Source organism: Ranitomeya imitator, chromosome 3 (genome assembly GCF_032444005.1).
Source record: "Ranitomeya imitator isolate aRanImi1 chromosome 3, aRanImi1.pri, whole genome shotgun sequence".
Lineage (NCBI taxonomy): Eukaryota > Metazoa > Chordata > Amphibia > Anura > Dendrobatidae > Ranitomeya > Ranitomeya imitator.
In genome coordinates this window covers 475,759,982-475,774,272 of record NC_091284.1, presented here as the reverse complement: position 1 = coordinate 475,774,272, position 14,291 = coordinate 475,759,982, and the positions used below count along the sequence as shown (strand labels likewise).

The following is a 14,291-nucleotide window of genomic DNA, read 5'->3' as shown; positions in this document are numbered from 1 at the left end:
ATGTGTCCCTATTACTACACCTGATATCCCAATACTGAGCTGCTGCTGCCGTATGTGACCCTATTACTGCACCTAATACCCCAATACTGAGCAGCTGCTGCCGTATGTGTCCCTATTACTGCACCTGATACCCCAATACTGAGCCGCTGCTGCTGTATGTGTCCCTATTACCGCCCGATACCCCAATACTGAGCTGCTGCTGCCGTATGTGTCCCTATTACTACACCTGATACCCCAATACTGAGCCGCTGCTGCCATATGTGTCCCTATTACTGCACCTGATACCCCAATACTGATCCGTTGCTGCCGTATGTGTCCCTATTACTACACCTGATACCCCGATACTGAGCCACTGCTGCCGTATGTGTCCCTATTACTGCACCTGATATCCCAATAGTGAGCTGCTGCTGCCGTATGTGACCCTATTACTGCACCTGATACCCCAATACTGAGCCGCTGCTGCTGTATGTGTCCCTATTACTGCACCTGATACCCCAATACTGAGCCGCTGCTGCCGTATGTGTCCCTATTACTGCCCGATACCCCAATACTGAGCTGCTGCTGCCGTATGTGTCCCTATTACTACACCTGATACCCCAATACTGAGCCGCTGCTGCCATATGTGTCCCTATTACTGCACCTGATACCCCAATACTGATCCGCTGCTGCCGTATGTGTCCCTATTACTACACCTGATACCCCGATACTGAGCCACTGCTGCCGTATGTGTCCCTATTACTGCACCTGATATCCCAATATTGAGCCGCTGCTGCCATATGTGTCCCTATTACTGCACCTGATATCCCAATACTGAGCTGCTGCTTCCGTATGTGTCCTTATTACTGCACCTGATACCTCAATACTGAGCCGCTGCTGCCATATGTGTCCCTATTACTGCATGATGCCCCAATACTGAGCCGCTGCTGCCGTATGTGTCCCTATTACTGCACCTGATACCCCGATAATGAGCCGCTGCTGGCGTATGTGTCCCTATTACTCCACCTGATACCCCGACACTGAGCCTCTGCTGCCGTATGTGACCCTATTACTGCACCTACTCTGTGGTTCTCTGTACCCTCTAAATTCTAAAGCACACCTCTATAATATAGTAATGCCAGGTGCAAGTGCCCTAGAAAACAGAGCCCACATTTTGCCCCCTAGAAAGTAATAATGCCCTCTGTGTGCCCCTTTGATAGTCACAGTAACCTGAGTTCCCCTATTACAATAAGTGCCCACTTTACATTTAATAATGTCCCGAGTCTCCCCCCCGTACAGCTCCCCTATACACAGTATAATGCCCCCTAACTGTATAGTACCACCCACACAGTATACTGACCCCTTAGTAGCTTCAAACTGTTTGATGGCTCCAACACTGTAATCCCCACACTGTATGATGGCCCCATAGATAACCACCATATAGTATAATGTGCCAGATAGTCCTCAATATAGCACAAGGCAGCACCCCTATAGGCAGACCCTGTAATTTAAAGCACCCCCCATAGGCAGACCCTGTAGTATAAGGCAGCACCCCCCCCATAGGCAGATCCTGTAGAATAAGGCAGCACCACCCCATAGGCAGATCCTGTAGAATAAGGCAGCACTCCCCCCATCTAGGCAGATCCTGTATATAAGGCAGCACTCCCCCCCACAGGCAGATCCTGTAGAATAAGGCAGCACTCCCCCCTCATAGTCAGATCCTGTATATAAGGCAGCACTCCCCCCCGATAGGCAGATCCTGTATATAAGGCAGCACTCCCCCCATAGGCAGATACTATAGAATAAGGCAGCACTCCCCCCCATAGGCAGATCCTGTAGAATAAGGCAGCACTCCCCCCCCATAGGCAGATCCTGTATATAAGGCAGCACTCCCCCGATGGGCAGATCCTGTATATAAGGCAGCACTCCCCCATAGGCAGATACTGTAGAATAAGGCAGCACTCCCCCCATAGGCAGATACTATAGAATAAGGCAGCACTCCCTCCCCTATAGGCAGATCCTGTATATACACATGAAAACATCCCATACACATAAAAAAACATATACTCACCTCACTCACATTCCTTTCTTCCAATGCACTGACTCTCTGCAGTGCACAGCTGACGCAATGAAATTATGTCATCATGACTGCTATTTCACACGCTGATTGGTGGAAGATGAAGCCAGTGGCCCATCCTCCAACAATCCTCACACCACTGTATGCATCCCCAGGATGTAGACAGCAGTGAGGGCGGGCAGGGGAGGGCATGATGCGGCCCGTTGGTCACTGCTTCAGCCTTTCGGCTATTTCGGTCCATGGGCCGGACTGGAAGAGCCAGAGGGTTGGATGTGGCCTGTCACAATTTGCCCACATCTGACAAAGCTTGACAAAGGTTCACACTATGAACCAAAATGCTGTGTAAGGAGGCTAATGGCCGTGTAATCAATGGGAGGTATGTGTCAATAGGGATGGCTGCTCTCTGTGATGTAACTCGGAGTATTTTCTTTAGCGCACGTAAGCACTAAGATATCGTTTGGTGCACCTGGGTCCGGGTTGCGGGTAGCTATGTAGATGGGCGGGTCTGGCTACACACATACCTCACCTCTGGATGAGGTTACAGCTTGTGTAATGGAGGCTATTGTTTGGCACAAGGAAGAATGGCAGAGGATACCCAAATCAAGGTGTGAAAAACTTGTTGCATCATTCCCAACAAGACTCATGGCTGTACTAGGTCCTCTCTCCTCCTGTACCAGTCGTGACTTTTATTGTTTAAGATTATTGTACTTGTTTTTTATTATGTATAACCCTCCTCACATGTAAAGTGCCATGGAATAAATGGCGCTATAATAATAATAATAATACTTTTTAATAATGGGATAGCACTGTACATAACAGCAGAAGAAGCTATATAATAAGGGAAGGCATCATATATAACTAGAGAGGATGATACGTAATTTGGGACAGTGTTATACATAATAAAAGAGGAAACTATGTAACTAAGGACGTCACTATACATAACAAGTGACTACACTATACTGTACACTAAGAGACTATGCAATACATAATAAGGGAGTACACTATATACTAAGGCACTGTGCTATACATAAGTGAGTACACTATATACTAAGGGACTGTACTCTACATATATAAGGCTACATTTGTATATCGTGTGCAGTGTCAGTGCGCTGCCCACTTTTACAGACTCATTGGGCATGTTCTTGTCTGATCATCAAAATCGAATCAGATCAGGACATTCTCTGATCCTCGCAGATCTCATTCTCAGATCCGTGATTTTGACGGATGTGTGAATGGATTTACAAAACTCTACGAATCAGTGTGCTATCAGATAAAAAAAATCTGACATCACACAGACATATCACCCGAATATGAGAATGCAGCCTAATAAGGGATTTTACAGATAACATTATCACTCCAAGTTACACAGTGCAGATACAGAATAATATTTACATCCAGGCACTTACTGCTGACATTTCATCTGATTAGAGTAAATTTTTACTGTTTCTTCTCCATCTGGTCAGACCTTCACGTCGACATTTGCCAGTCACGACTCATCTTGGCACGATGATCGTCGCAGCCCTAAAAATAGCAAGGTCCCATTTATTGTAGGCATATGTGTCTCCCCCTGAATACAGATATGTATTCCACTATTAAAATACTATTAGCCATCCACCAATCCTAAATATAAAGTGATAAGCAGCACTGTGCTCACCATTAACTATAATCTCTGCCGCCCAATAATATAAATTATTCAGTCTCTAACTCTGCCCAATTAACTGGAAGGCTATGTGCTCAAGCAAAATATTCAAGGTTTTACAGCACACGCAAAGTGAATGAGATCCCTGAATGAGAATACACACGTTGATTATTTTTTCCTTACAGATTTGCAGCAGATTAAAATCTGCATAATGTCAATTCTTGCAGCGTATTTCACCCATACTAATGAGTGAGGAAAATATGCAAAAAAAGTGACAAAAAATAGAATTTTAAGCAGCGTTCTTCCTGCCATACATTAGGACATGCAGCAGAATTTTCTCTTGCAAATGCTGAAAGCGTGCACATAGCCTTAGTCCCTGTCCTTGATAGCATCATAATGAATTTGGGGGTGGGAGGAGAAATTATCAGGTACTGAGCATCCTCTGCCACCTCCCAATTCATTACAATTCCCAGATAGCGCCTTCTCCCAGCTTTCAATTCATTATAAAGTGTCCTGTGCACCTAATCGCCTCCTCTCCCCAATACATTTTAAGTCCCTGATAGCATTACAATGAATTGTGAGATGGCGGAGGATGCTATCATGGACTTAGCACTCTTTCCACCACCCAATTCATTTTACATCCATATCTAACGTCGTCCTCCCCTTCCCCCTGATCATAAGTCCATTATAAGTCCCCCTTCCTCCCATCCCATCCCCCAACCCCATCGTCCCCTCCCCACCTACATCATTGTCCTCTCCCCCACAACCCATCATTGCCCTCTCTCTCACCTCAGTCATTGCCCTCTCCCCCACCTACATCACTGACATCTCCCCCAGCTAATCATTGTTCTCTCCACCACCTCCCTCATTGCCCTCTTCCCCACCTCCATCATTGCCTTCTCCCCACCTCCATCATTGCCCTCTATCCCACCGCCATCATTGTCCTCTCCACCACCTCCATCATTGCCTTCCCCCCACCTCCATCATTGTCCTCTCCACCATCCACATAATTGTTCCCATGTCCCCCACTTCCATCATTGTCTACTTCTCCTCCAGCACCCCTAATTGTTCTGGACCTCTTCCCTGTGTATTGTTTAAAAACAAAACACCACCATTCACCTCTCTGTCCCTTGTCCCGCAGCATCGTCATCGCCAGCAATTTTGTCTCTGACACACTGCTGCTTGGTAATGTAATCCAGCTGCGCTCCTGTGTCAGAAAGAGGCAGGAAGGAAGCAGATGATGGATCTCTGCAGCTCCGCTCCTCTGCCATTTTCTCCTAGCGGAGTTGCAAGGATCGCTCCTTGCCCGCTGCATAGGGTGGCAATTTGGCCATGGGCCCCACAGTGCCTTGGACTCCAAGAAACAGGCCAGATTGCGCTCAGCACCTCTGGGCCCCAATGCAGCTGCATTGGTGGTATGTCCACCCCTGTGACCGGCACCTCAGAACCGAATGAAGCAAGTATGAACAGGAACAAACAGTACTGTGACTGCTATGCAAAGCCATGACTGCAGCAGATATAAACCAAAGAATACAGCAGACACTGTGCGCACCAAGGTATAAGCAAATATTGAATATACTAATTTTAATCCTTTCACAACCTTGAGGTTTTCTGTTTTTGTGTATCTGTTTTTTGCTCCCCTTCTTCCCAGAGCCATAATTTTTTTATTTTTTGGTCAATATGGCCATGTGAGGGCTTTTTTTTTGCTCTGGTAGAGTTGTATTTTTGAACGACACTATTGGTTTTACCATATTGTGTACTGGAAAAAGTTAAATTCCACAATTGATTTTTTGTTTAACCATGTTGATTAAATGCAAAACCTGACCTGCCATTATGATTCTCCAGGTCATTACAGACACCAAACATGTATAGGTTCATTTTTATTTAAGTGGTAAAAGAAAAATCCAAAGTTTGTAAAAAAAAAAAAAAAAAAAGGCGCCATTTTCTGAGACCCGTAGCGTTTCAATTTTTTGGAATCTGTGGCTGGGTGAGGGCTTATTTTGTTGCGCGCCCCTAGCTGACGTTTTTATTGATACCATTTTAGGGTAGGTACGATCTTTTCATTGCCCGTTTTTGCATTTTATTGCAATGTTGCGGCGACCAAAAAAAAGCCTTAATTCTGGCATTTTGATTTTTCTTGTTACGCCGTTTACCGATTTCATTAATTATTGTTATATTTTGATAGATCGGTCGTTTCTGAATGAGGCGTTTCCAAATATCTGTATTTTTTGTTTGTTTAAGGCTGCTTTCACACATCAGGTTTTTTGCCGGATGCCGGATGCAGCGTCGCGCCGCATCGCCGGATCCGGTTTTTTTAAAAGAAACCGGAGGCAACCGGATGAGCCAGATCCGTTTTTTTTGCCGGATCAGGTGTCTGGATCCGGCGAAAAACCGGATCCGGCTCATCCGGTTGCCTCCGGTTCGTCCGGTATTCTTTCCGGTTTTTTACGGATCCGGCTTTAAAAAACGCCCCCTGAAAGGCTAAAAAGGTGATTGGCCGGCTGAGAAAGAGGAAGAGAGACAGCGTGTCATGCGTCTGCGACGACGCCGTTTGTGGATCCACCCCATCACGGCACAGAGAATGACCCGGGGAGTCTTTTCAACGTTGTATATGGAGCTTGGAGGTGTCCCTGAAAAGTTTTTCAGCTATGTTCGGATGAAAGCGGAGAACTTTGATATATTGGTGGAGCGGGTTCAACATCTGATAAGAAGGAGTGATACCTATTGCCGATTCTCCATTACCCCGGCTGAGCGTCTGATGGTCACTCTTCGGTAAGCATTCTTTTTGGATCCACTTTTGTTGTGGACTCTTTATTTGATATTTTGATTTTGTAGTAATTTCTGCCTTCCTTTTCTTCACAGATTCCTAGCAACCGGTGAATCCCTGTCTTCCCTACATTTTCAATTCAGACTGGGCATTTCCACAATATCAAGAATAGTGAGGCACACTTGCCGTGCACTGTGGGACTGTCTGCATGAAGAATACATTCCACATCCCACAATGCAGACATGGTTGGAAGTAGCTGACAGATTCCTGGAAGTGTGCCAGTTTCCCAATTGCTTGGGTGCGGTGGACGGGAAACACATCCATATCGTGAAACCAGCTGGTTCTGGATCTCAGTATTTCAACTACAAGAAGTACTTTTCCATCGTGCTGATGGCCATCGCCGATGCGGATTACAAATTTGTAGCGGTGGACATTGGGGCGTATGGCCGTTCTAATGATTCGCAAGTTTTCAAACTGTCTTCTATGGGGCGGCATTTATATGGACAAACCTTTCAATTTCCCCCCCTAAGACCACTGCCTCAAACCTCTGAGCCACCAATGCCATTTGTATGTGTTGGGGATGAAGCTTTTCAGCTTTCAGAGCATCTTTTGAAACCCTACTCCAGCCGTGGTTTAACCAATACTAAAAGAATTTTCAACTACAGACCCACACGTGCAAGGAGAATGGTGGAGTGTGCGTTTGGGATCCTAACCGCCAAATGGAGAGTTCTCTTGACATCCATAAACTTAAAGACAGACACTGTGGATGAGGTGGTGAAAGCGTGTGTTGTCCTACACAATTATGTTATATCCAAGGAACAGCTTTCCATTGAGGACCACTCTGCCGAAACCACCTTGATGGATTATAGCAACAGAAGTTCTGCCACAGTTTCCAGAATACGGGATCACTTTGCAGAATATTTTATTTCACCCCAAGGAAGAATACACTGGCAGGATGATAGAGTTTAAACACTTTGTATGTGCCTAGTAATAACTTTAACCTTTACCCATGTTGTGTACCTGTTGTTTTTACCTTACCCATGTTGTGTACCAGTTTGGTTTTTACCCTCATGTTGCGTACCTGTTTGGGTTTACCTTTTACCCATGTTGCGTACCTGTTGTTTTTACCTTACCCATGTTGTGTACAAGTTTGGTTTTTACCCTCATGTTGCGTACCTGTTTGTGTTTACCTTTTACCCATGTTGGGTACCTGTTTGAGTTTATTTTTAAACCAAGATGTGCATCTTTTTTGGTTTTACCCAAAGTACTACTGTTACTAATAAACCTTTTTTAACAAAAGTGTTATTTGTGCCTAATGAATAAATACAAGAGAGTTTTCAACCAAAAAGTTTTATTAACATAATGTAACAACACGCAAAAAAATGGGATACTAAATGTTTTCATACGTCGGGGTGGAGGCAGTGGCGTAGGAAGGGGGGTGCGGTCCGCCCCGGGCGGCACAATGCGGGGGGCGGCCGGCGCTGCAGGAGAAGAAGAAAAAAAAAAAAGACACCCCTTTAAATCTTCGGGCGGCGCCGTCCGCCGCCACGACCAGGGCCAGCTCCCCCCACCCCCGGGCCCCGCCCCCGCCCCCCGCTCTAATACTCACCTCTCCTGGTTCCTGCGGCTTCAGCGTCCTCTGACTCTGCGACGTCTCAGAGCAGAGGGCGCGATGACGTCACTACTGTGCGCGCCGCTCTGCCTCTCTGTCCTGAGCGTCGCAGAGCCGGAGAGACGCTGGCTGCACCGGACCTGCGCTAGGAACGGGAGAGGTGAGGATTTTACTTTTTTTTTTTTTTTCTTTATGTCTGACTGTCTGGGGGCAATGCTGGACACACTGGGGCAATACTGGAGACCATGGGGCAGATTGCTGGACACACTGGGGCAATACTGGAGACCATGTGGCAGAATGCTGGACACACTGGGGCAATACAGGAGACTATGGGGCAGATTGCTGGACACACTGGGGCAATACAGGAGACCATGGGGCAGATTGCTGGACACACTGGGGCAATACAGGAGACTATGGGGCAGATTGCTGGACACACTGGGGCAATACTGGAGACCATGGGGCAGAATGCTGGACACACTGGGGCAATACAGGAGACTATGGGGCAGATTGCTGGACACACTGAATACTGGAGACCATGGGGCAGATTTCAGGACACATTGAGGCAATGCTGGAGACCCTGGGGCAGACTTCTGGACATACTGGGGCAATACTGGAGACCATGGGGCAGATTGCTGGACACACCGGGGCAATACTGGAGACCATGGGGCAGATTGCTGGACACACCGGGGCAATACTGGAGACCATGGGGCAGAATGCTGGACACACTGGGGCAATACAGGAGACCATGGGGCAGATTGCTGGACACACCGGGGCAATACTGGAGACCATGGGGCAGAATGCTGGACACACTGGGGCAATACAGGAGACCATGGGGCAGATTGCTGGACACACTGGGGCAATACTGGAGACCCTGGGGCAGATTTCTGGACACATTGAGGCAATGCTGGAGACCCTGGGGCAGAATGCTGGACACACTGGGGCAATACAGGAGACCATGGGGCAGATTGCTGGACACACTGGGGCAATACTGGAGACCCTGGGGCAGATTTCTGGACACATTGAGGCAATACTGGAGACCATGGGGCAGAATGCTGGACACACTGGGGCAATACAGGAGACCATGGGGCAGATTGCTGGACACACCGGGGCAATACTGGAGACCATGGGGCAGAATGCTGGACACACTGGGGCAATACAGGAGACCATGGGGCAGATTGCTGGACACACTGGGGCAATACTGGAGACCCTGGGGCAGATTTCTGGACACATTGAGGCAATGCTGGAGACCCTGGGGCAGACTTCTGGACACACTGGGGCAATGCTGGACACTGGGGCAGATTGCTGGACACACTGGGGGTAATATGCTGGACACACTGGGGCAATGCTGGACACTGGGGGTAATATGCTGGACACACTGGGGCAGACTGCTGGACACACTGGGGAAAGGCTGGACACTGGGGCAGATTGCTGGACACACTGGGGGCAGTGCTGGACATACTGGGGCAGATTGCTGGACACACTAGGGGTAATATGCTGGACACACTGGGGCAGATTGCTGGACAACATGGGGGTAATATGCTGGACACACTGGGGCAGATTGCTGGACAACATGGGGGTAATATGCTGGACACACTGGGGGCAGGACTTGAGGCATGGGCAGAATGTAGATACGGGGCATGATTGGAGACACGGGGCAGGATTGGATCATGGGGCAGGACGGATACGATGGAGGCTGGTGGGGCAGGATGGGGAGATCATATGGGGTAGAATGGATACTCATGAGGGCAGGATGCGAGAACATATGGCTGGAGCCAGGAATGAGATAAACGGGGCCAGGGTGGGGAATAGTGTTACCATAGGGGATAATTAAGGGATATTATTACTGCAGTGATGTATTTATTTTATTTTTTGAGTATACTGTTTTAAATGGGGGGGCGGTCCTGTTACTGTGCAGAGTGACACTATATCGCCTTTTTATCTTCATGTGGTGTAATGTAGAAGTTGTGAAAAATTAAGTAATGTGTTCTGCAAGTGGAGCTCGAGATAACTGTGTTATTTCCTGCAGAAACGAGTCCTGGCTGGAAGGAATGATGGCGGTCTGTGCTGGATGAAAGATGAAGGACTTCACCTAGAGACGTCACTGGTGAGTCAGTGTTACCTATACACTGACACTATACACTGTATACTATATAGAGGTCCTGTGTATAATGTCACCAGTGATCTCTGTATTACCTCTACACAGACACTGCATACTAAGTACAGATCTCCTGTGAATACTGGCACTTATGGTGATAGTATTGTGGTTTTTTATTTTATTACTGATCAGTATTGTAGTATTCAGTCACTATGTGGTGGTAATATGTGGTCTGGAAATGGTGTTGTGGTATTTGACCCTTGTATGTAGTATTATTCGGTCACTATGTGGCCTGGTCATGGTGTGGTGGTATTAAGTCACAGGTGTGGCATGTGGGGGTGACACCATTAGGCCCAGTTTAAGTTCTACAAAACAGGAAAACCATTTTTGGTAACCTTTGTGTGTATTGAGCGGGGGGGGGGGCGCCAAACTCGGGAACAGCCCCGGGCGGCAAAAGCTCTAGCTACGCCTCTGGGTGGAGGTACTATCGGAGGCACTGTCTGATAGGGACACTTCGACAGTGGGAGTGTGGAGAGAGGAATGTGATGGTGGTGGAGAATGTTCAACGGTTAGGGGTGAAGGAGTGGAGAAAGCTATTGAGCGGGTGGACAAGAAAGTGGGATTGGGGTTAGAAATTTGGTAGGATGGAGGGGTGTAGGAAATATTTTGTGAGGATTGGGTGGCAGAATGAGTGATGTGTATAGAAGATGTTTGGGAAGAGGGTGATAGAGTCTGTTGGAAGTGGGCAGGGAGAGGAGGCGAGGATGAAGTAGATGTGAAATTGTATGGGTCAGGATCATCATATGGGTGGGAAGTGGCACGGGCGGGAGGCTGGTAGTGTAGATGGTGGGAAGGGGCACGGGGCTGGTGGTGTGGCTGGTGGGAAGGTGCACGGGAACGCTGATAGTGTTGTGGCTGTTGGGACGGGGCACGATGTGGATGATGGCGAGTTGGGCGGGATGGGGCAAGGTCAGTTTGGTGATACGGGTCAGGAGGATGGTACTGGCTGTAGTGGTGGACAGTGGAGTAAGGGGGGCCAGTTGGAGGATGGTTGGAAAGACTATCTGCTCTAGAGGCAATTAGCGCTAGAGTAGACTGGCAGGATTCCATTACTTGCATCTGCTGAGAAGTAGATAGCGTCTCCATTTGCTCAAGCACCGACTGAAAAAAAGTGTTGTTCGGTGACTGTTTTGCCTCTGAACGCATCGTTACCAGAAGTGTATGCATCTCGAGCATACTTTTATTTATGAAATTGAATCCTGCAGCCATTTGCTCGGACAAAACTTTCAGACAGTTCTGGAACGATGCGTTCAGGTGCAAGAACTCGGGAGCATAACTATGTACCTGACCCCTCTGGCGAAACCGCCCCGATGCTACAGGTGTACTAGAGGTGGCTGCAGCAGAGGGGTGGGGTACAGGAAACGCTATGTTCTCACCAGCAGCTACATGCAATGGAACCGGCCAGGATGCTCCAGCGCTCGTGGATGGGAAAGAGGGATCAGTAGAGTGGGAAGGTTCAGAGTGGGAAGGTGCAGAGTGGGAAGGTGCAGAGTGGGAAGGTACAGAGGGTTCCTCACTGTCAAAGTGTCCCTCGGTGGCGGCCTCCTGAGGGATCGCCCCAGAAGTGTTCAATTGTGCTGCAGGCTCCCAAGTGCTCCCAACGGTACTGTGGAAAAAGAGAGAAACAAACAATTAATATACTGTCATTGCATGGCCCTGGCTGAAAGAGCAAAAGAGGTTAGACATGTAAAACATTAGTGCATGTGGTGGGTAATATTTACCTTCAGGTGACCATCGTTGACCTGAGGAACGACAGGGCCCTTGCGTATTTGTACGTGCTCCTGCGTCCTCCAGATCCACTCGGGGCCCGCATCTCTTTATTGAACTCCTTCTTAAAGCGATCCCTGATCGACCGCCACCTTTTCACAATCCGCTCACCTGTTAAAATAGGAGAAAGACAACTTGGTTAGAAACAGCATTTTAGAATGCATCACCAAAACTGAACTAAGGATACTTACGTTCTTGAATCTGGGCCTGAACATCTAGGTCCTCCCACCTCGGAATCAGTTCACAGCAGATTTGCTCCCAGAGTCGACGGGTCACTGAGAGATCAGCATGGCGGCGGTCATCCATATTCCACAACGGCTCCCTGTCTCTGACAAGATCGATGAGGAGGTCAATATCAAGGCCGACCTCCTCACCGTCCGAATCTGGAGCACGCTGTGAAACCTGTTTGAAAAGGGGGAAAAAATTAACAACAAATTTGAAACATTGCTAACCTCAACCCAAAAAATAACAAAAAACCTACACGACGACGGCCGCCACGTGAATGTCGCCGACGACCCTGGGAGCCACTGGAAGGACCTATTGCTTGGGCACCAGATTCAGAACTCTAGAAGAGAAAAATAAAAAATGATGTGCTTGTTGGTAGCCATTCTATGTGTTGTGTGCCATGTGATATATATGTTTTGTATGTGTTGTGTGAGGTTTGAAAGTATCAGTTTCTATGTATTTTGTTGTAAGAATCTAGTGTTATGTTTTGTGTGTAGTGTAGGGTGTGTTTCCGCAATACATCACAGATACATACCAATTGTGAGCCCTCTCCGTGGGTTTCTCCACCCCTTCCCTCATCTTCGGGGACCACCTCTTCTCCTGGGGACTCAGCCTCATCAGCTTCCTACGGTGAAAGATAAAAAAATACATGATACACACACACACACACCTTAGGTTCATACTAACCTCTGTGCGTTGACGGCGAGGACGGCGAGGAGGAGAAGGGCTCCCCGAAGACATGGCTGCAGGTTCTCGGCTCTGTGGCTGGCTCTCGGCTCTGTGTCTGGCTCTCGGCTCTGTGGCAGGCTCTCAGCTCTGTGGCAGGCTCTCAGCTCTGTGGCTGGCTCTCGGCTCTGTGGCTGGCTCTGGGCTCTGTGGCAGGCTTTCGGCTCTGTGGCTGGCTCTGGGCTCTGTGGCAGGCTCTGGGCTCTGTGGCTGGCTCTGGGCTCTGTGGCAGGCTCTCGGCTCTATGGCAGGCTCTCGGCTCTGTGGCAGGCTCTCAGCTCTGTGGCTGGCTCTCGGCTCTGTGGCTGGCTCTGGGCTCTGTGGCAGGCTCTCGGCTCTGTGGCTGGCTCTCGGCTCTGTGGCTGGCTCTCGGCTCTGTGGCTGGCTCTCGGCTCTGTGGCAGGCTCTCGGCTCTGTGGCAGGCTCTGGGCTCTGTGGCAGGCTCTGGGCTCTGTGGCAGGCTCTCGGCTCTGTGGCAGGCTCTCAGCTCTGTGGCTGGCTCTCGGCTCTGTGGCTGGCTCTGGGCTCTGTGGCAGGCTCTCGGCTCTGTGGCTGGCTCTGGGCTCTGTGGCAGGCTCTCGGCTCTGTGGCAGGCTCTTGGCTCTGTGGCAGGCTCTCGGCTCTGTGGCAGGCTCTCGGCTCTCGGGCAGGCTCTCGGGCAGGTTTCTGGCTCCTTTCGTCTTGGCAGGGTGTGGCAGGGTGTTGGCTCTTCTGCTTTTGGGCTGGAAATGGCTGAAGGCCTCATGGCCCTGCTTTATATATAGTCCAGGGGGCTGATCAAAGTTTTTTGAGCATGCTCAGTGTAAAAAGCCGGATACGGCCGCCGGATCCGACTTTTTCCGGATCCGGCGCTTTCCGGCGTCCATAGACATGCATTGTTGTAAAAAGCCGGAAAGGCCGGCTTCTTCGCCGGAGACAAAAAAACGTTACAGTAGATGTTTTTTCCAGACGCCGGAATCGACTTGACGCCGGATCCGGCATCAGACCGGAAGGAACGCTGGGCCATCCGGCGCCATCCGGCACCAATAATATTCAATGGGGGAAATGCCGGTTCCGGTTTCTCCGGTTTTCTATTCCGTTTTTTATCGGAAGAGCCGGAATTCGCCTGAAACAAAAAACCTGATGTGTGAAAGCAGCCTTATTTTGAATGGGGCAAAAAGAGGGTGATTTGAGCTTTTATATTTTTTTAATATTTTGAAAAACTTTTTTCTTTTTACTTGCGTCAATAGTCTCCTTAGGAGACATAAAGCTGCGATCTTCTGATTGAAAACACAAAAAAGCACAGTAAAACCAAAAACACACTGTTGCAAAAAAATCACAGTGGACAGCAAGTGCTAGTAAAAAGAT

General features: G+C 48.6%; 1 long non-coding RNA gene across 1 annotated transcript; it reads right to left on the bottom strand.

Moving 5' to 3' along the window:
* Positions 1–11,207: 11,207 nt before the first annotated feature.
* LOC138672160 (uncharacterized) lies at positions 11,208–12,413 on the bottom strand. Its single transcript, XR_011319617.1, has 3 exons — positions 12,185–12,413; positions 11,948–12,104; positions 11,208–11,832 (listed from the first exon to the last, which is right to left on the bottom strand). It is a non-coding gene; the product is annotated as an uncharacterized lncRNA (long non-coding RNA).
* Positions 12,414–14,291: the final 1,878 nt, after the last annotated feature.